The sequence below is a fragment of the Ammospiza nelsoni genome, chromosome 1, assembly GCF_027579445.1.
Source record: "Ammospiza nelsoni isolate bAmmNel1 chromosome 1, bAmmNel1.pri, whole genome shotgun sequence".
Classification (NCBI taxonomy): domain Eukaryota; kingdom Metazoa; phylum Chordata; class Aves; order Passeriformes; family Passerellidae; genus Ammospiza; species Ammospiza nelsoni.
Genome location: NC_080633.1, coordinates 29,463,642 through 29,485,219, shown reverse-complemented (window position 1 = coordinate 29,485,219; position 21,578 = coordinate 29,463,642). Strand labels below are relative to the sequence as shown.

Here is a 21,578-nt window from a genome sequence, read left to right as displayed (position 1 = left end):
TAAAAACATATGATACTAAGGCACTGAAAAAATAGCCTGTACATGATTACCAACCAGAAGCAAAATCTGTTTTCTAACCCATGGCTTGCTCATGCAATGCCATATTTTATCCTTTCTTCCCTAGCTGGTGATATATGGGTGTGTCAGTGAGCTAATGATGTTTTCTTAGAAGAGGCAGAAGGTTTTTTCTTTTAATGGAACATATAAATAAAACAAATTCAGCTGCAAAAACAGCACTAACCTTAAAGTTATTACAGAATCAAAAATTATTTTCCGTTATTATTTTGACTGGACTTTAAAACATTTGTAAAAATGAGCAATTGTCCTCTGAAGCCCAAATGGGTATAGTCAAGCCTGCACACACATGGGCAGAATCCATCCTTGTAAATCCCCAGCTGAGGTTTGAGAATGTTCAGGAGGAAACCATGCATCACTTCAGCAATACTCAGTGAGGAAAAAGGGGAAAACATACCAGCTTTAAACCAATTTGTACAAGTGATCCTTTGGTTTCTCTGGAGGGCAAAGAAAGAAAGGGCCTTTTCCAGTTTGTTTATTGGCAGTAAAACTCCCCAGTGGCTTTCCATCAACACATTCCTAGTTTGCATCCTCTACAGAAGTTTCACACAAGTGTCTACCCCAGATGGTGCCTTTAAAAACTGGGCAATAAGAAGGGGGAAAAAAAATAAACTCTTGAGGAATAGTGGATTGCTGTCCAATTTTGTTTCTATGTAGGGTCTTACTGAGGTCTTTTATGCTCTTTCAGTTCCTTTGCTGCAGGAGTAGATAAAATAACTTGACACTGATTTACTGATGCTTGAATCTATCAAATTAGAAATCTTAGAGGTTTGGTATTTTTTTATACTGGGGGTTTTATTATCATTTAATTCATGCTACTTTTCATTTCCTAGGGAGTTGCAGATAGAAGCTTGCAGTTCCAGTGGTTACCCTGAAGGGGGAAAACTTCTGTGGTAAGATCGGGGAGTTAGAAAATTTTACTCAAACAGAAATAACTGCATTCAAAGAAGACGTACCTGTGCTCTTAGAGAACAGGATGTGTTTTCAGTATTGAAGCATCAAGTAGAATTTATGAAGGCAATACAGAAAGGAGGGAAAATGTTAAAATGGAAAGAGATATTTACTTTTATTTCCTTTAGCGCCTGCCTAGCTTCAGATTCCCTTGGATAGTTGATTTGCTCTCAGGACAACATAGACAATACTAGAAGATGAAAGATTCCTCTCAAGTATTTCTTCTCCATAAAGTGACCTGATACCAACCCTATCTCTTTTTAAGGAAATCAGGTCCATGTGGCTTTAGCTGAATCCGCTCCCTTTCAGCAGTAAGTTCACCAAAGCATCATCTGTCCTGAACCTTACATTTTCACATTCATCACCAAAGCAATTGCGAGAGATAATTTGCTATGGTAATGCTACAGGAAAGGCAACAGTGCTTTATTAGAGACACCAGAATAGAAGGAAACAACAAGGGGATTCTAGTATGCTAGATAGGAATTTCTGTTTTGTTCTTGTTGTTAATACAAAAGAGGAAACTGCATATCTTGTGGTTTAAACTGTAACATTTGGTTGTGATTAGAAATGCATTTGTTACAATTATTGTTAAAAGCTGGTAAAAAATCAAATGAAAGAAAATACAGAAATAATTTAAAGAGTCTGTTATTCTCACCTGATCCATAAGTGGTAAGGTAATGTTTCAAAAGCTCAATCTGTAAAAAAATTTTAATTATCCTCTTGGTTAAACTGTTGAAAAGTCCAAGTTTCAGCCTTTGGGTTTTGTAAATTTGTCTAGTCTTTGAAGCCCCTGTTGCTGTCAATAATTCAGTTCCTTTCTCAATCCAGGGGAAACTGAGCATTTCTCTTGAACCATTTTTATGTACTTAATTTCAATGTATTGTCAATATAATAGCAATAGATAGACTGAAGTTTTCCCTTGCATGTTCTTGAGAACATATTTACATGACTGTTCTCAGGCTTCTGGAATATTATTCAAATATGTAAAGGTAATGCAAGTGACTTTTTGATAGCTGGACTCTGTGGAATGTGAGGATTTTCAGAGATCATGTTGGTGGAATTTGTATAATTAGGCACAAAGGATCTGACTGACACACACTTATTTGACTGTAAAAATTAAAAATTGTGCTGTGAAGTAATATTTTCAGATATAGGATGGCTAAATGCTATCTAAAAATTTATAAAGAAAATATTTCTAATTTATTTTTTTTCTCTGCTCATTCCTGCTTCAATTTTCAATCAATTACAACATGGCCAGTTTTTATAAAACACTATGGCAACAAGGCACTAAGAAAATTACTCAAAAAATTAAGAGACATGAAACAATGAAAACCACTATGATAATTTTCTGGTATTCTGCTGAGAGAGGAAGTGTCAGAATATGTAAAATAAGTATATAAGAAGCAATGTCATTAAGGTAGTAATGTATGCGTTATAAGTCTCTTATTTCCTAGAAGAAAGGGACCCTTTCTTGTCTCCTGTGCAGGTATTTATACTTATATCGAGCCAGAATGGTGGCACAAAAGTAGAGACAGAAATTCCAGAGCAGTCCAAAATGGAGCCAGGAAGTGCAATACCAAAGTTATCAGTGCTGTTGTTTTTGTTGTTATGGGTGACTGTGCTGTCAGTGTCTGGACTGTGCACCAAGGAGCTGGGAGGGAACCCTGCTAAGGGCAGCAGGACAGGATGGAGTTGGTGACATGGTGTGGCACTTCCACCCTCTGTAATTGCGTACTTTACAGTGGGAACCCATCTGGACTTCTTGAGGAGAAGGGATGGAGGGAGGGACCTATTGCTTCCCACTGCCTTGGGAACCGTGTCTTGCCCAGCTCTCTGGACCACAGGCAATATTACCAGTGTACACATCTTCCTAATTATCGTCCTAATCCAGAAATCGACCAAATTACTCCCTTACTGCAAATTATATCCTTACTGTGATACAATGTATAAAAACATTAAGATGTAGTTCAAATGTAATTAGATGTTAAACAAAATTACTTTAGAGACAAATAAAAAAATCTTGATAATAAACTGGTCTCACTAAGTGTTGTTTGCTAATACATAGATGGGCAAAGAGAAAAACTGTGCAGAGAAAGCATGCATTAAATGGTGGCATTGGCATACTTGGTAGTAGAATTTCTTCTTTCCTGTTTAATAAACATGTCCTGTAGGATCAAAAAAGCTACTGGTTTTTCTGAGAAATACAGGGCTATGTTATAAATGACTAGGAGAGATAGATAAAATTATTTATTCAAGAAATGTCTTAAGAAATTTAGATGTAGCCAGAGATACATCTGGGAAGGAGAATTAAGAAGTGAATATAATGCTGTACAGGAATTAAAGTCTCTTTTTATCTTTTTTTTTCTGAGTTTCTTGTTTTAAAATATGTAATTGATAAATCATTATAGGGAGTAGTAAATTTTAGAAAAATTAATTACTTGGACCCAGTATTTGTTGTAATAGAGATCTGTATCTGTCTTTGTAGAACAAATAGTCAGTTTGACTAGCTGGGTAAGCAATTTAACTGTTTCAAGCCCTGCATACTCTAGAAATAGAAATCAGTGATGGAGAACATGGTTATTCAGTGTCCTATTCCATTTACAGGTATGCAAGTCCTAAAGTACTAAGCGATATTTTCTATTTGAAAAGCAATTCAAAGACAAACAGTATCTATGATTGTCAAATGAAATATACCAAATTTAATGGGACTTTTGTAAATAAATGACTGAATGCCTAAGGGTGCCCTGTGTTTGCTTTCTTAAACAGCAGAAAACATCTGGACTTTACTTGTCTGGAATATTAAAAGAAAAATACTGCATGAAAGACAAAACTTCAGAGACCAGAAGTTCCAGGCATGTAGCCAATTTTGTATTACAAAGATTGTGTAGCTGATTCAAGGATTAGTGTGCCTCCAGGATATTTTTCCAAACAGAGACACAGGGGAAATTAGGAAGAATTAGCCAAAGGTGTGAAGTTAGACTGCAGTCTATTACATCTGAATGGACATTTCTTGTCAGAAGCATGGTCTTGAGTTATTTTAGTCAAGTAAACCTTTGTGTGAAATAAACAGCAGTGTAAGAATTGGATAATGCAGCTCAGTTCACACCTTCAATTAGTTCATTTTAATTTTATTAAATGTCCTTTTGCAGATGGGTCCGAATTTTTGGTCAGTGATGTCATAATGTCACGCGGGAGAGCAAAGGAGAAAAGGCAACAAACCCAGTTCAAGCATTTAAGGCTTAGTAGGGAGCCAAGTGAAGTCTCTAAAGGTGTTGAAGGTTTGACAATATAAGTGGGTTTCCCCACTTTATACATGAAAAATAATAATAATAAAAATCTGTAAAATCCCACATAATTACTAAGTGTATAAGAATTTATTGTCTCTCAGGGCTTTAGTGCTTTTGCTAAAGAAACTAAAGCACAATATCACAAAACAGGTTCTAAGTCATTGACTGAGGTGTGATGCACTCCTATTGTTTCTTCTCCTGGAGTGCTGGACTCACATCTTTATGCTCTTAATGACTACTCCCATTTCATAGATTTGTAAATGTCAGATTCTCTCATCTGTAGCAGTCAGTTCACAGAGCTCAGTTTATTTAACTCTGAAGTGACTGCAATCACTCTTTCACTGAGAATGAAAATATCAAGTACAATATAGTAACTTCTTTTTCAAGAAAATGTATATACGTTTTCTGTTGCCTAATCTCCTTAAGATCTATCTTGGTTTTTTTACAGTTACTATGGAGTCAGTTATTCCAAAGTATAATTTATTTTTTTTACACCAGGAAGAAAAAAATCATTTGCAAGAGTAGACTTATAACAGTGTTTGAGTTTTGCATTTCCAAGAACATACTATCACATACTGTGGAAACATGAGCCAATTAGATAAAATCCATGTCTTAATTTGTTTTTTATTGATTTCCTCTGTTGTGAGCTGACCTTAACAACAGGGTTCAGATCAGTTTAAACATCCAGGATTTATGATGCTTTCACCTGTTAAGAATGGTAACAGAATGCAAGGACACTGTCAAATAGATGGACAGGAAATGTCTAGAAATGAGAGTGAATGGAATTAAAGTACCTTTATGGAAATTTTTTCTGCATCTCTTTTCTAAAGGAATTTAGAGCTGCTAAACAGCAGTTTCACTCTGAAAACCAGTGCAATAAGACAATAAATGCTGAAGTCAGTCATGTCTGCAGCAAAAAGTATACTCAAGGCATCTAAAAGTAATCAGCAAAAGGCCTATTCTATATGTTAGAAATACCTATAAATAACCTGGTATTTTGGTTTTGAGAAGTTTAGGAGGACCTATTTTCTTTTCTTGTTTTTAATGGTGGAAGTTAAAATTCTATTTGAAAAAAAGTAACAAAAGACAAAGATTCTAAAGAAATTGACATGACCCATGTTTGTAAAAGCTTGTTAATTACTCTTCTTTTACTGAATTTGCACTCTGGCTATGGAACACAAAATATTCCTGAGATATCTTACTACTGCATTCATATGAACAGAGGCTGATTCAATGGGTAGCAGCCCAAAAAAGACATTTGATTGAACATGTTTCTCTTCACCAAATTCATTGTTCAGGTGGAAACAGGACCTTTACATATCCTGTCCCAGATTACTGAATACATAATATTGCTGAGAAATACTGTATTTCAGTGTCTGCTTGGGGACATGTTTTTCAGGTTTCCTAATTCTCATATGTGAGAGGAGATCCCTTATCTTTCCTGGCTGATTCAGTAATATTTGTTGGAAGAGAGCTGTTGGCATTCCCATTTTTCAGCTGCAGTTTCTCTCTCTTTTTCCCTTTTTTTTAAGGAGCTTAAAATCTCATTGTTTATGTATTTAATGCATTTTCTTCAACACAATCTTTATTGTATTTCCCCCTGGAAGTGGTGAACCACTCATTTTCTTTTGTGAGTCATTTAGTCATTTGTTATGTACATAAATAATATTTCATAGGATAAATTCAACATAACAAAAATTTTTTAAAAGTTCCTTCAATATAATTAAATAGGCAGTAATTTTCTAAATTGCTCTAAGGTGTCAGTGCAGTCATCATCATGGAAAATTTATTGTTTGTGTCGCTTAGAAATTGAAAACTGCTTTGCTCTTTTCTGCATGGATTCCAGCTTTTCTAAAATCTTCCACCTTTTAGACTAAATGTGTCCCTATATTCAGGCTTTTATAAACTCACATATATTTTTCAGCAGCTTTTGGTTTTTCAGCCGGATATATAGAGCACACTTGGTTCTTGATAACCATGCTTCTAGAAATTCGATGGGTTTGGGGGATTTTTTTGGTTGTTTTGGTGGGGTTTTTTTAATTTTTCCATCATATTTGAAAGGTATTGTGCCTTTCACATTGCAAAATCAGATTCCAGCTCTGTAGGGAGACAAAATTGAGAGACAATGAGAAGGATGAACACAACAAACACAAGGATGAATACACTCTCTACCTTCACTTGTGCTATTATAAACCCTTCAGAGAAGCATCCAGATATTTTCCTTACCAGATAGACAATTCCTTGGTTTATATGTGGCTGTATCCCACCAGTGCCTACCTTGGTATTTCAGGCTAGTTCAGACTGGGGGGACATGATCATACCACTGCCAGCTAATAGTCCCTAGAGGAACTGAAGGGAAGATCTTTTCAAATAGTGGCTGTTTTGGTTCAGTGGCTGGTGAGAAATGTTGCATGGTGAAGAAAGAAAATATTACAGTTGTAGCTGGGCATCTTTTTCAGATAGAGGGGAAATATTTGCATTTATTTGGATAATTTCTAATATACTTCAGAAGTTTAAAAATTTTAGAAATAAAAAAGTTTAGAAATAAAAAAGTATCAAAGTTGAAATATTTTCTTTCAAAAATGTCAAATGAAAAAAAATACTATTTTAAACTCACCTACCTACTTGGCTCATTTTTTTTCCTTTCCCTCTGTCTTTCTTTTCTTAACTTTGAATTTGCTGAAGCTATACCCAAATTCAGGAAATTACTTTTCTTAGAAAAGTTATTAATTCCAACTGGTTTTGCTTGTGGTGTTGGAAACTAGTTGGCTGATTCATCCACCGACGAAATGACGAAAGTGACTCTATTTCCTTCATTACGTTGTCAAAGACATTGTGGATTAATTTAGTGACATACATAATATCCTGTACTACTGAAATGGGTATTCAGTGATGTACTCCTAAATACCCTAATTCTAACATTATCCCATTTTGAAACATGCACTTTCCCCCCTACATTGGCACTGTAATTTTCTGTAGTCAAGAACAAGAAGTCAAACTATTTTTCCCAAGTTCCGACTGATTTTTATCATCCCCTCTCTCTTACAGCTATGAAATGCCTATAAGTAAGTGCTAAATGTTCAGCATTTCAGAAGGAAAATATTTTCATTGAAGCAGATGTTTCTCAGATTCTTCAGGAGCCTAAAGCATTTCCTGAAAGTGTTGCTACTCTCCACAGGGTAAGTAAAAACTTTATAAAAACAACTATTTCTTTTAAATGGGTACTACTACCAGTATGATTTTCTGGACAACACAGTAAAATAAAACTACCTTTTATATGCAAATGAGTAATTAATGTACAGATGACATTTATTTCTTCAAACTGAATGTTCTGTTACAATCATAAAAATGGCTCAGATGTTCATTAGCTTGTTTGTGTGAACATCTGATTAAATGCTTTCATCACATCAACCTTCCTACTATGGCTTTGATATTTACTAATGAGTTGGGGTTTTTAAATTTCGTAAGTCTCTGAGGAAGTACTAGAATATGAGACCCTATCATTAATATTTGGAAAATTTCACTGAAATGAACCTATGAACTAATAATTCAGCATTAATCATCCATAACATTATAGTGACATGTAATAGATCTCAGTATGAGTACTAGGTACTTACGAGTTGCAACCCATTGAAACAATGTGTCTTTCCCACAAAGATATAATATCTAATTAACTAAAAAATAAGTGCATTTTTTTACAGAATTAAACATAAGTGACATGAAACATTACAAAAAGAAATAAGTGGAAGGTCAAATTATGAAGTAGAGAGCCCAAACGTTATTATGTGAAAAGAAAAAGGCTTAGAATATAAAAGCAATAAGGAAATAGTATAAGTTTTGTCTGTTCACTTTGTTAGTTTTACTGAAGCTGTTGCTTGCAATATTAGCTAGTGATCCTCTACAAGACACACTGCATTAGTTACCTTTATCAACCCCTCAAAAATACTTGTAGGAAGCACATTAAGACATCAGAAACAGCTCTCTTACAAACTGAAATGTTATTTTACTGTTATCACTGTAACTCAGTTTCTAGATTCAGACTCCTCCTTTCTTTTTAGACACCTTAGTTTAATTGAGAAAGATTTCAGACCCATAAAGGCAATAGCTTTGAACTGTGAATGGAAACTACCTTTGTATCTACTGGCATTGCATTGCTGAATGTTATTATTCTGTTATATTAGAGATCAACAATTAACAGGTTATACAGAGGCTTGACTATAAACTTCTGGTTTATCCTCAAAAAGCTGTAGATGTTTTCCTCCTTTGTCTTCTGCCCCCCTTTTTTTCTTCCTATTTTAATTTGTGTTTTCTCAAAGTTCCTAGTAAAAGATGCTAAATTCTAAGAGCAAAAGAGGAATTTTATGCCTGGACTGCTCTAGGGCCAGTGTAGATGCATTAATTACATTAATTGTAAGTTGACAATCCTAGTCCTTAGCCGTCTGGGGCCTTATCCAAGGCTCGCTGACGTCAATGGGAACGTTTCCACTGCCTCCATTTTGGCTCAGGTCCTAAATTTCTGTGGCAAAATATAATGCTGTGAGCTAAGCTGTCACAAAAAAAATATGTACTGCAACTCTTCGAATCTCAAAATAGCAGAGTGTATACAGAATTCACAGTCAGAATTGTATTGCTGTTCTGAGATGCTTAAGCAGAGAGAATACTGCTGTTTTTACTTCCAAATTACTGGCTTTCTTTTACAAAATAAAATAAAGTACCTCAGTCACATATGTTCTGTATAGGGAGAACAAATTCACTTTAAAACTGTTCCATGATGCAGCTTCTTAGGCAATTCTAATGAGAGTAAGAACATTGAAAGGATGATGAAATAACTCTTGTGCTTCTCAATAGTAAATTCAGTAGAAGAATTAACACAAATGCTTCTCTGCTCAGTTGCCATAGAGCCATTTCACAAAAGTGAAGTGCAATTTTTCCCTCGCTGTTTCTGAGTAAAATGATTCATGCAGTCAGAGAATTTAAGGATAACATGGATTATTAGTAGTGTAGCTTCCTGAGTATTATACCATTCTATACCAAAATTCCTGCTTACTGCCTTTTTATTCATTAGAACTTTTTAATGACTCATCTGAATCTGTGCTTAAAGTAACAAGGCTCCTGCATTGATACTTGCAATCTAACATGGCTCGTCTGTTTCATCAGCAACCACTAATTAACAGTAATTGTTCTGTATTAAAAAATATAACAGGAATACACTGAAAAGGTCATAAAAGATAATTATACCTCAGATAATATATATAATGATAGCTTGTTAATGTTTTAACATGAAGCTTACAAAAATGTAACCTGTTCAGCTCACTCTATGACTAAACTTGTATATTGTACAATTTCTGGCTTTCAGGAAAGACAGAACAGATCTTCATTTGGAAATGAAGCATCTCGTGATGAAAAAAATTTAGGTGAGGCATTTATGTCTGACATTATGGTAGCTTTGAAAGACATGTACTAAAATTGGATCTGCCAATAAGTATGGGGTTTGTCACATTTCTTTCCACTTTAGAATTGCAGCTTTTTGGAGTCAGTGAGTAAAACATGATACTTACCATAGGTAAGAAACTTACTATCCTCTGGGCTGGAAAAGGGTGATTTAAAGAACTTCCAGTGTTCTTGTAACCACAGGAATGTTATTTAACATAATTTAGCAAACTGGGGAGGATAGCACCAAAAATGGGCAATGTTGCACAATGGATTTGGGGGAAAGAAACAAGGTTGGGCTCTCAAATTCCTGCATGACTTGGGAATCTGGCATAAAACTCATTTTTTTAACAAATTGGAGACAAATGGAGTTCAAGAGCTAAACACTGCACATGATGACTTGGCATGGTATTACGCACAAGCTGTGACTCATGAGGTACTATATGAACCATTTTTAATTAGTTAATTATTTTCCACTCACAGTATATGAAACTTTACAGTTTCAGAGCATGATTCACTCACTTTCTCAATTACAGTAAACCAAAAATGCAAGGTTTCATAAAAAGATCAATAATAGCAAATAAGGAGCCACAGTTCCCCTAAGAAAAGATAAAAGAAATCCTCAGATATTTTCTGTGAACATTTTTTTTTTTTTCCATTTTAAGGAGTGGGTTTTTTGCAAGTGTTCATTCACAGGCTGTGCAAGCTATTTATAGCGATTTTACTGCTGTGGTAACACCTCAGCAAACACTTTTTTCTTTGAACATTTCTTTCCTAAGCCTGTCTGGCCTATTTTAGACCACAAATAACTTTGCTGCAGCTGTGACCAGTTTGTCTCCCACGCACTCTAGTCTCAAAAGTGCAAACTATTCTTTTTCTGCAGAATTTTCCTGAGAAAAAGTTACCAGTACATGTGAAATAGGGATGCAGTGTCCCAGAGAGGGATGCCATGGATAAAGCAGAAAAGAGTTATGGATATGAACCTTTGTTTCCATGAAATACCTCAAAATAGTATTTCATGTATCAAGTTGCTCATGGGAACAATGTAAGTGGAGGTTTAAGGCTTTCAGACATGGTCCAGGAACACTTAAGCATCTGTGGATTTAGAGTAGATCCTCAGAAGTCTGTTTTCAGAAATAATATGTGTGTGTGTTTTCATTCCGTGAGTAGGAATTTGTAAGGGTCCAATCTGGTGCAATAAAGAAAGCAAAAAACCAGATCTGATACAGAAGTGGTTTTTTACATAAGGATGTTGGTCCTTTTGTCAAATAAACAAATGCTTCTCAGAAAACAACTTAAAACAAGAATGATAGTTTACAGGGCAGGAATTTGCTTGGGTCAATTAAATCAGAAACCTATCAGATTATCTGTTTTGGCTGGGTTTTCTCCCACTTGTTCTCCATCTATGTTACAAAATTAAGCTCTAAACCTAAGCTTTAAAAATAAGTCTTTTCAAATTGAAATGGAAAAGTGTTTTTTAAATGATGGCTTAATGTTACTGAAAACTCATAGGCATTAAGGATGCCCTTTTTCCCTGGGAGAAGATAAATTCATGCTGAATTCACTCTGTTTCTAACCAGCAAAAGTGCATTGGCTTCTGTTTTTTCAATCCTGATTTAGGTGGTTATATCCAAGATTATGGTCATATACTTAACAAATAGAACTGTAGGTAAATCTAAAGCTTAATTTTTGACAAGTAAACACTAAAAATTCAAAGCACAGATATAACAATTATAAATTCTGTGGAGTAATGGTCTACAAATCTATAGACAATCAAATATGACAAGCATCAAATTTTAGAGTAAAATATGCAGCATTGAAGTTACACTATATTGATTTGCATTCCCAGGCTGTGTAAGTCAAACTACAGGGAAATCACTGATGATTGTTTAAAGGCTTTTTGTTTTCAAGCTAGCTGCAAGCATACAAAATCAACTCTTGATTGCTCCTCTTGATACTCCACTTGTACTTAATCTTTCAATGAACAGCAGTATACAGGCAAAGTAATGTGGGGAAAGCACTTTAGTGACTTATCCTGTATTCTAAAATGTGAGACTGAAAAAGAGTTACAGAAAACATTTGACCATTTTGTGGGATGACACAGTGATTTTAAATTCACAAGTCTTTTGGAGAACATAGCAATATTGTATATGTCAGTGCTGCTTTTATTCCCAAAGAGCTAAATATAAGAATATTATTTTCACTGTAATGAGTTTTTGTCTTTATATTAACTCAGTTTATAAACAGTAATATAAGTCTTTGCTGAAAATTCTCCAAGGGTAAGATAGAAGAACCTTGAACATTTTTGTAATGGGGTAGGTTGAACTGATGGAATGAAACTCAGGTGGCTTCACTTTATAATGTGGGATCCTGAACTGGCAGCTTTAGAACTGTCTAATAGTCTGAGTGTCAGAGTCGTACCTTGGAGAGGATCTTTTGCAATTGCCTCCAAAAACAATAGCACAGATAGAATGGCAGTTTGGATATGTGACTGGAATGTCATTTCAATGTCATTTTGAGCATTCCATACAAGATCCCTCTGTGGTTTTTAAAGAAATTTAATTTTAAACAAATTTCTTCCATCTCATAAGATTTCTTTTAAAATACATTCTGAAGTCTTATTTCACAATTGACTGAACTGGTCAAGGTCTGAAAGAATGATGTTTTAAGAAACCTCTTTTACATGATTGAAAACTGTTAGGAAAGCTCAGGTTTCTGTAAAGTAATTCTTATTGAGCAACATTTTCCTAGAGAAATCTGAGCTTCACGAGGGGATAGGATATTAATGTTATCTGAAGATAACTAGACAGATTTAAGAGAGGACTTCAAGAGTAAGTGTGAGAAGGCAGAAAAATACTGCATTTTTCCAAGCAGAAGGTAAACCTGATCCAAGAATAAATTTAAAATACTCTTCTGGCACAAATCAAAAGTTTCATATATTAAATACTTGAGGATAGACCATGACAGAAGTGAAAGGCTCAGAATGTCTTGAGTCATCGAGCCTCCTCTCAAGAGCTTGAAGTGATGAACTGTGGCCACAGCTGAACTTTGGCGCAGGAGCTTGTTTGTCACTGTCCATGGTGCTGTTGGACAGCGTCTGAACACGTCGTTAACCAGGAGGATGGGAATCATCACTGTTAAGAGCAGTCATTCTTATTTTCATTAATATATTATGACTACAATCTTCAAATAAATAATATATTCCCATCACAATATGTCATTCGCTTCCTTTTAATTTTTTTTTTTTTGTGTCAAACATACTGCTAGACACTGCTTTGATTTCTCTATATTCAAAACATTGATTCTTTATAAAAGTGTCTAAGTTTTCAACTCAAAGGCTTTTAAGGATTACTATTAAACACAAATCTATGAATCTAATTAAATGTCTTTATTGACATCAAATGTCTGTAATTTACTTTAGAAAACATATTTTATCTCCTCTGAACAAGGAGAAGGCAAGAAGAGGTGGAACCATGGGTGTTTGGAAGGGTATTAAGTAAATGGAGACTGAAAAGAGGGAGATACACACAGGAGAAAGCATAAAGATGAGTGGAAAAGGAGACAGAAGCTAAAATAAAGAGATGGCACAAGAGTAATGAAATTCTAGGAAAATAAAGAAAACAAGAATAGTGCACTCCTCTGCCTAAGTACCAGGTTCTTCTAGTTCTATTTTTTTCTATTTTATTTTTTCAGTTGCACCAATCTCAATATCTCTTCACTCCTATCACCTGTCAGCACTACCTCTCTGTGGCATCCTTGATCCTTCTGTCCTCTTAAATTTTCTTCCTAGTCCTTTCTACCATCTATTTCCCTAAGACAGGTTAACTCTTCATCAGGACTTCTTGGTTTGTGGCAAAGGTGGAGACATAAGCAAACACTGGACTTTCACTGGGTTTGGGTGTGTTGGATACACCAGTCACCATGCTCATTGATGAAACAGATGGGAGATCATGTTCAGAAAACACAGAGTGAAATGGATATGTTGTCCAAAGAACCTGGTATAGAGTGCTCTTGGGAATGATTTCTTGCTGCCCATTTGTTTTGTTTCCACATGGCAATTACAGTAATTTTCTTCTGAATTCCTTCTAACACTCTGAGAAAGAGACCAAGCCTTTTAGCTCAAGGACTTTCCCAAATTCAATCTGATAATGGGACTTCAGTACAAGCTTGTGCTGGTTTTTCCAGCCTACAGACAAGTTCAGTTCATGAATGTTGGAGATTACTCATGTGTTCATTTTTCTTTCTAAAATTTGTCATTATATCACTTTGAATTCTTGAAATATATCTTACTGATTTGATGGCTGAAAGCCAGTTTTATACCCTTTGTCATCCTCACTGTCTTATATCAATGAGAACTATCAACAACAGCTTACTTCTTTTTCCCACTAGCCTAGTTTTATGGTTTATGTCTTTTAGATGCAAATCTTGATGGCATTATGTTCTCTTTTAGGTTTTTAGAAGCAAACAATTCAGAATGTGAAACATTTAGAGGCTTAAGGTTAGGTACATGACACGTTTGTAAGATCTACTTTTCCTTTGAAACAGCTCAATTTTTATTAAGCGCTTGAAGCCATTTGAGCCCTACATAACACAGCAGGATAGTACCTATAAAATCAGATGATAAATGGAGCTGGTTCCAAATATTTCAAAATACATTCTGATGTAAAATTGATCTCTTTAAAATCAAATTATTAAAATCTTGTGACCTTTCAAATATCTACAAGGACATGTAGCATGTTTGAAAACCATGAATTATTAAAAAGTATATTTCCACCATTCCTTACTGGAAACCAGAGTTAAAATGATCCCTGAAATCACAACAGTAATAAATTTAGGATTCTTTTTGAATGTATCTGTATATTACCGATTTAAATACTTGTAAAATGCAAGGAAATGTATAGTTTGTATTTTGTGAGAGCAGAATATTTCAGAATTTGTGGACACTTTGCGCTCCATTGGACTGTATTGCATTGTACACTGTTTAATTGGGACATGAATCAAGCCATGAAGTGTGGCAGTAATAAAATTTGTTACTGTATTGTCCATTTTGTTTTGCAGTGTTCAGTCTCAGAGGTTCTCATTATAGAAACAAAAGCTCTGTTTTGCTTGCCATTTAGCCTTCCAAAACTCTTAATTAAAACAAAAAAAGCTGCCAAACACAGGTTGTTTTGAGGTTAGGTAGCCCAGATGGTAACCAGTTCTGAGTTATGGCCATTTTCCTAAGTATCAAAGTCAAGGCTTGAAGCACAAAATGAAAGCTGTGTGTTAAGCATTTTACAGTCTTGTGAGACATTCAAAAGACAGACACACTTAACACATTAGACAGCACCAGGGGAAGTAGAAAATGTCATGACAAAAATGTGTCTGAGAAAGCAGAGACATTGTGGAGTTTACCTCCATTCTTCACAAGAAAATAGAATTTGGAAGCATTTTGTAGAAATCCTAAAGAAATGCTGGATTTTGCCTTACCACTTTCTTGTCAGAACAGTTACTTATCTACAAATACATAAAGTTAATTGCAACTCAGCAAAGTGGCTATATTATTAAGGAGCAAGTTCTTACACCTTTTTCTTTCCCAATGTTATTTGTTGATCTAGTGGAAATAACTACATTTTTTTCATTATCCAGAATTCAATCCACACAGAGGTCACTCACTTACCAAGTTTCCAGAGGACATAACTGCAGTACTGTGTTTTGATTCTGTCTCTGACAATGAGAAGGATAGGTTAAGAGGTGACAAGCAAAACTGTGAAGAGCATCAAAAATGGTAAAAGAATAATCACAAATGCTGTTTGAATCTGGATAAAGTAGCCTGCAGTGAGGTTGAAATCATCAGATTCCTAGTTATCTTGCTTGATGAAGCTGCCCTTGCCAAAACATGTTTGCAGGCTAGCCAGGCATTTCAGTGTAGAGAGGAATATCACAGCAAAAGTGAATTTGATCACCCCACATCTGGGTACCATCAGATAAGAAAAGAAGAAAAATCTGGGAAGGGAGAGGGTAATTGCTGAAAAAAGTAAGAACAGACTAGAAATCTGGCTGGGCTGTAATTTATGGCTATTCTAAAGGAACATTAGTTTTAACAATAACTGTCAGAAGCCTTTTGTGTACCTATGTAGTTCAAATCTGAAATTATAACTGAAGCTGAAGAAAAACTGAATGTGGCTTGAGTGCATGTTTCAAGAGGACTGTTTTCTCCAGTTGCTATTGCACTTAAGGTGCTACCTGATTTGCCTCACCTTAGCTCTAGCTCCTTCACATGAAATACATGGATTATTTTTATTCTCAGACACTTGACAGCTCTTCTGTGAGGAAAAAAAGAAAGAAGAAAATACATTTTCAAGTGAAACCTCTTCACACTGAAGGCACCAGTAGTTTTACATTTAATTCAGTGCAGCCAGATGTGAATGGACCCTTTTTCTTAGTTGGTGCAAAAAGAAGCAAAACTAGGGGTTTGTGCATGAAAAGAAAAATTCACTGGTTCATGTAACTTACGTGAAGAATTCCAGGTAATTTGGTGAATACTAGGACAAAAACCATACAAGGAGTTTTATGTGAAGTTTGAGTGTCATTGTCCCATTCCTATATTCCATTTCATGAGAATTGGTAGTTGCTGACCATCAAAAACTGTTGTGACTGTACGTGATCTGATTGTATAACTGAAGACTCTTTGTCTTCTTTCCAGTGTATGGTCCTGTTTTATCCAGAGTGAGCTTGTGCTCTGCAGTGATTTAACATTGCCTCCCATAACAGCACATGGGCAGATACACAATTTCTGTCAGGCCCACCTTGCATTTCAATCATAATTAAACATAATTAAGAAAGTTCTGATTTAAATGTGAATTGCTCCATGTTCAGAATTAAGGATAAGAAAATTGTATTATTCCTGAAATATCAAGTGTTAGTGCAAGATTATGAAGATGCTTACTGCAAAGTGCCTCTTTAATTGAATGATCAATGACCTTTATTATTTATTGATTTATATTTGCATGTGTGTGTTGGTTTCAGCATTTCTGGGAAGCAATGAGTGTTTTATAAATGTTTTAAGGTGCAAGAGACATCTGAATTCTAGAGAGAAAGTACACTTAACCATTTATTCGATTTACCATATTCATACTACAGGCCCAGATGTCTGTGTTTGACAAGAAAAATGTATTTCTCCTTGCAATAAAACACAATAGATTTATTTGGATACTTTATGGCATTTTTGTTAACCTCAAAAAATACAGTCCTTTTTCTAGCTGAGCAGATGTCCTGTGCATGTAGTATGAAACAAACAAGACAAATGTATTTTGTCTTTTTTAACTTAATCATTGTTTCTTCTGTGGAGATTAAGTTTGATTCATGCTCAAAACCAAAGGTGACCTAACCATTCTTCATGTATTTTCTTCAATACACCACAAAATCATTAGATCTTCAGTTTCTAGTAAAGAAAAATTTTGCAAACTTAACTAGATATAAGTGAACAACCAAAGACCTGTAAATTTTTTTCAGTCAGGAGATAATTTCAGCCTTCTGCTACCAAAGTAACAATGTAGGGAGGAGAAAAGTACTTATGAATTAGTAATAATATATTTATATATAAATAATATGCTTTTATTATCTCTCCCTTGTTAGGAAGCACGGTCATCAGAATGTTATCAAACTGATGGTGCTTCATTAACAATACAGAAAAGGAAAAGCTTTAAACACTATCTCTGCCTTATCTTCCCACTGTGAAAGGGCTTAGAAGCTGGCTAATTTCCAAGAGACACTTAAGAAAAGTGTACATGAGTAAGCAATTACTGAGCAAGTTACTTCTCCTGAACTGTGCTGCTTTGAGTGGCAGAAGTGCCCTTGTTACAGCAGGAGACAGAAGAGGTCTGTAGTGCAGAACTTCTCTGAAAAATCTGTCTGTGGTGTCATGACAAACTTTACAATGCATGGGTAAATGATCAGCCTAATTACATTTCTTATATCCATCATAGAAGCCTCATTATTTCCTTCTTCCATCTGTCTCTGCCCATCTGTTTTCTCTTATGGTTGGTGAGTAAATTCTTTGGGGCAGAGGGTTTTTTTCATGTCCATGTACAATATCTAAGGGGATCCTGCTTTACTACTAGGAGTTATAGGCAAAATGATATTATAAATATTTCATAACCAAACATGCATATGTAAAAAAGAAAGCTATAACCACTTGAAGACCTGAAAATGTCAGATTTCAAGCAAATCAAAGGATCGTCTTTAGCATATAGATAACTTCTGATTCTGTTTAACCTGTCCTTATAACCTATGTATTTTTCCTTATGTCAGAAGTGCACAATACAGCACATAACTGTTCTATCTGTAAGCCTATCAGTCAAGATTGTCACAGAAGTGTAGGATTATTGTCACCAAGCATTGCTTCAGAAAACATGGGATGCACAGAAAACATGGAATGCTCCTTTGGGATTTCTGCCCAGTCTCCTGCCCTTGTCTGTTTGCAGCATTCTGGGTAGGGTGTATTTCCAATACCACACAGCCCACTTTGGTTTTTTCATGAAGACATGTAGATTCTACTCCCTGTCTCAGCAGGGAGACTTAAGACTTTAGACTCTGCCTTAAGTCTGGAAGAGTTTCTCTCTCCTATTTTGAGATTATTGAGGTTTCACTATGACATAAAAGTGTTAGAACAGTCCAAGCAACAATCTCCTGTTTTCCCCTAGAGTATTCTTATTTAAAGAAACAGTGATGTGGAATTCTTAAAGGAGATCAGATATTATAAATAAAATACCTATGGAATAGAATTGTGAAAAATGGTAAAAATACCAAGTTGCAACTGTATAGATGAAGACAACAGAATGCAAGGCTATTTTTTACACATATATCTTTTTTTGATAATGAAATTATTGATGTAATAAGTGTAAACTGGGTCTTTAGGATTAAACTATGCTCTCTTCTAGCTCATCCTTCATTGATTTTTTGTGTGCATGTGTTTTCATAAGGTCAAAAAATTTATCTAGTATTATAGAATTCTTGACTTTAGGATTTGCATCATCTGTGCCACCTGCCTCTGTATATATGCTTATTTGTAAGTACTGTAGCAACACTGCTCACTTGTCTGGTTAGAAAATCATATTTCCCCTTACATGAGTTTCACACATATTTTCTTTAAAATTTCAGTACAATAAAGGGTGCCAGAGGAAGTTTAGGGGTTCATAACAGAAGCGAGAAGAATTGGAGTTATGAATTCACAACAGAGGCAAACTTGTAGATATCTTTAAAGCCTGACTAATAGAAAGCTGATTATGAAACAGTAAGCAGGAACCCTTAGTCCACAGCAAAGTAATTTTTCTTAGTTTACCCTTTGGTGCAAGATATTTATATCAAGCCGAATTACCTCACTTTTGCTTTAACTTGGGCACCTCTATAGGAACTCTTTCCATGTCTTTTCCAATAATCGAAATATGTTGCATGCTGAAGCCCCTGATCTCTAATGCTATTGACATTTAGTGACCATTAATAGTAATTCTCTGGTTGTAGCAATTACAAGTATTTTTATAACTTTGTCATTTATCTGAGAACAATATCTATAATTTCTTTATTACATAGCAATTCTGTGAGAACTCCATTGAATCTCTGGAAAGATCCAATATATATTTCCAATCTTAAATTTATGTGTTGTTTCTATAAGAAGCACAGGAGAGGTTTCTGTTAAGTGCTTTCTCAAGTGGAGTGATGCCTTCCATGGTGTACATCAGAGTCCTGATCCCCTGGTATTGCAACATACAGAACATGCCCTGGTGTATTTTCCATCCCACTCTGGCTTTCCTCCCAGTAAAGCAGCATGCACCCAGCAGTGCTTCACACCCACCTCTGCTTCAATAAGCTGTCAAGGAAAGGCAACAATTCAGCCAGCAGGGATTCAACTCACAGGGATTCCTTGACACTTACTGCATGGTGAGATGTTCTGCCTTTCCCACTTCTGCCTTGGAAGCCTTTAAGTGCCTTAAGTCATATAAAATTAAAAAAACTACTCTAACAAAGGCAAAAATCCAGCCAGACATTGCTTTAAATGTGCAAAATAAAGTATTTCCAGGTAGTGCCCAGAAAAGACAATTGCAGCTTGTAAAGGAGAAATTTTTTTTGAGTCCTTTAAAATTACAAGGAGCGATAACTTATAGTATAGTCAGGAAAAAAAAAAAAAAGATACTTTTTCATGAAAAAAAAATTATTTCTAGGAAATTTTTATCTGAGGATATTTAGGATCATAAAAGAGGATTTTAGCCATTCCCAGTTTGGCATACATGAATACGATAAATAACTGAAAATAGGGATACAACAAAAGGTCATTTTTTCTCTGTGTGTGGAAGGGACAGATCATTGTCTTGAAGAGAGCCTTGTTAGTAATATAAAGCAGGGGAAAATAGATTCACAATTTTTGATACATACATTTCACCACTGTCCCCAAACTCTTATCAGGAAAGATATTTATTTAAAACAAAAAAGAGATTATTTTTCTTTTAAGTCTGGTCACACTTTTTCAGGTGGATCTTTATAGTGCATATGGGATTCTATTTCCTTGTATAATCCACCTGCTTTTCTCTAAGTACATAGGAAGTAAATTATAATGGACATATTTTGTGAAGAAAAAAAAACAAAAACAAACAAACAAACAAAAACCACCCCAAAACAACAACAACAACAATAAAACCCTCAAAACTCCCAAAACAAACAATAGAATAGCTGAGTTTTAATGTAATTGGAAAAAAACTATAGTTTATTCCATTTTCTCCTTTATATTCCATGTAAATACAAGTCATTGACTGGTGAGCTGTACTTTTCAGAAAGAAAAATACAGCTATATTTAGGCATGTGTATTTTTTACTTAGATGTTTGTAATGAAAACCCTCAAACATCATTTTAATTCTTCTTTAAGAATAAGGGGTAGAACTAAGGCCTAAAATTTCCTACCATATTTTTATGGTTTTTACTTGTTTTAATTTTGTAATGGGAAATAGTTCCTACCATTCTCATACAGGTGAACTTTCAGCTTATAAATAATGATACATAAGTGATTAAGGATAAAATAAGCAATTTAAAGTTATTTCTGTGTCTTGCTCTCTGGAGCTCTGTGATTTGTGTAACAGTCCTTGTTAACCATGAGAGAGACTAACCAGAGTGACTCAAAAGGAACCAACACTTTAATAATTAATGCAAGATGCTGAAGACATAGACCAATTGTGAATAATTCATTTCACTTCAGTTCATTATTTGTTGATGAATAATCATGAAATATCTGGAATTAATTAGCTAATGTATGTTTATGAATAACAATTGCCTTTGTATGTTTCATGATTTCATGTCTGTTTAGACTGCTTCAGAGGAAGAAAAAAGGAAGAGGAATGCTGAAGAAAGATGGACCACAAAGATTTGTGATTACTTCCAGAATGTTATATCAGAAGTGACAAAAACTTAGCAGTCTACCAGTTCAGTTCTCTGATGTGATTATGTGAAAAGAAATATAAAAAATAGGCCCTAGTAAAGCAATTTACAGCTACAGAAAACCCCAGCTGAATGCTCTGATTGTTAATGTGTTTGTACCTTTACAAATTTTAATTGGATAATCTATCATCAAAACTTATTCCATGTATGGCAGCAACCGTAAAATTAAAGCTAAAGGTTTCAAGGATGTGAAACTGAATTTCTAGAAGACAAACTGCTTTTGATGTGAGGTATATCTGTGTGTCCTTTTGTTGCTCAGCTCACTGTCATTCATGTCAGGGAAATACTTTTTGTTTGAAGTTATAATAAACATTTCACATCTTTTCATGTCATGTACTTGTAAATAATTTTAAATGTCTTTTTTAAAAATTC

At 34.8% G+C, this 21,578-nt stretch overlaps 1 long non-coding RNA gene across 1 annotated transcript; it reads left to right on the top strand.

Moving 5' to 3' along the window:
• Positions 1-906: 906 nt before the first annotated feature.
• On the top strand, positions 907-21,361 carry LOC132070287 (uncharacterized). Its single transcript, XR_009417940.1, has 4 exons — positions 907-968; positions 7,362-7,492; positions 9,670-9,727; positions 21,076-21,361. It is a non-coding gene; the product is annotated as an uncharacterized LOC132070287 (long non-coding RNA).
• Positions 21,362-21,578: the final 217 nt, after the last annotated feature.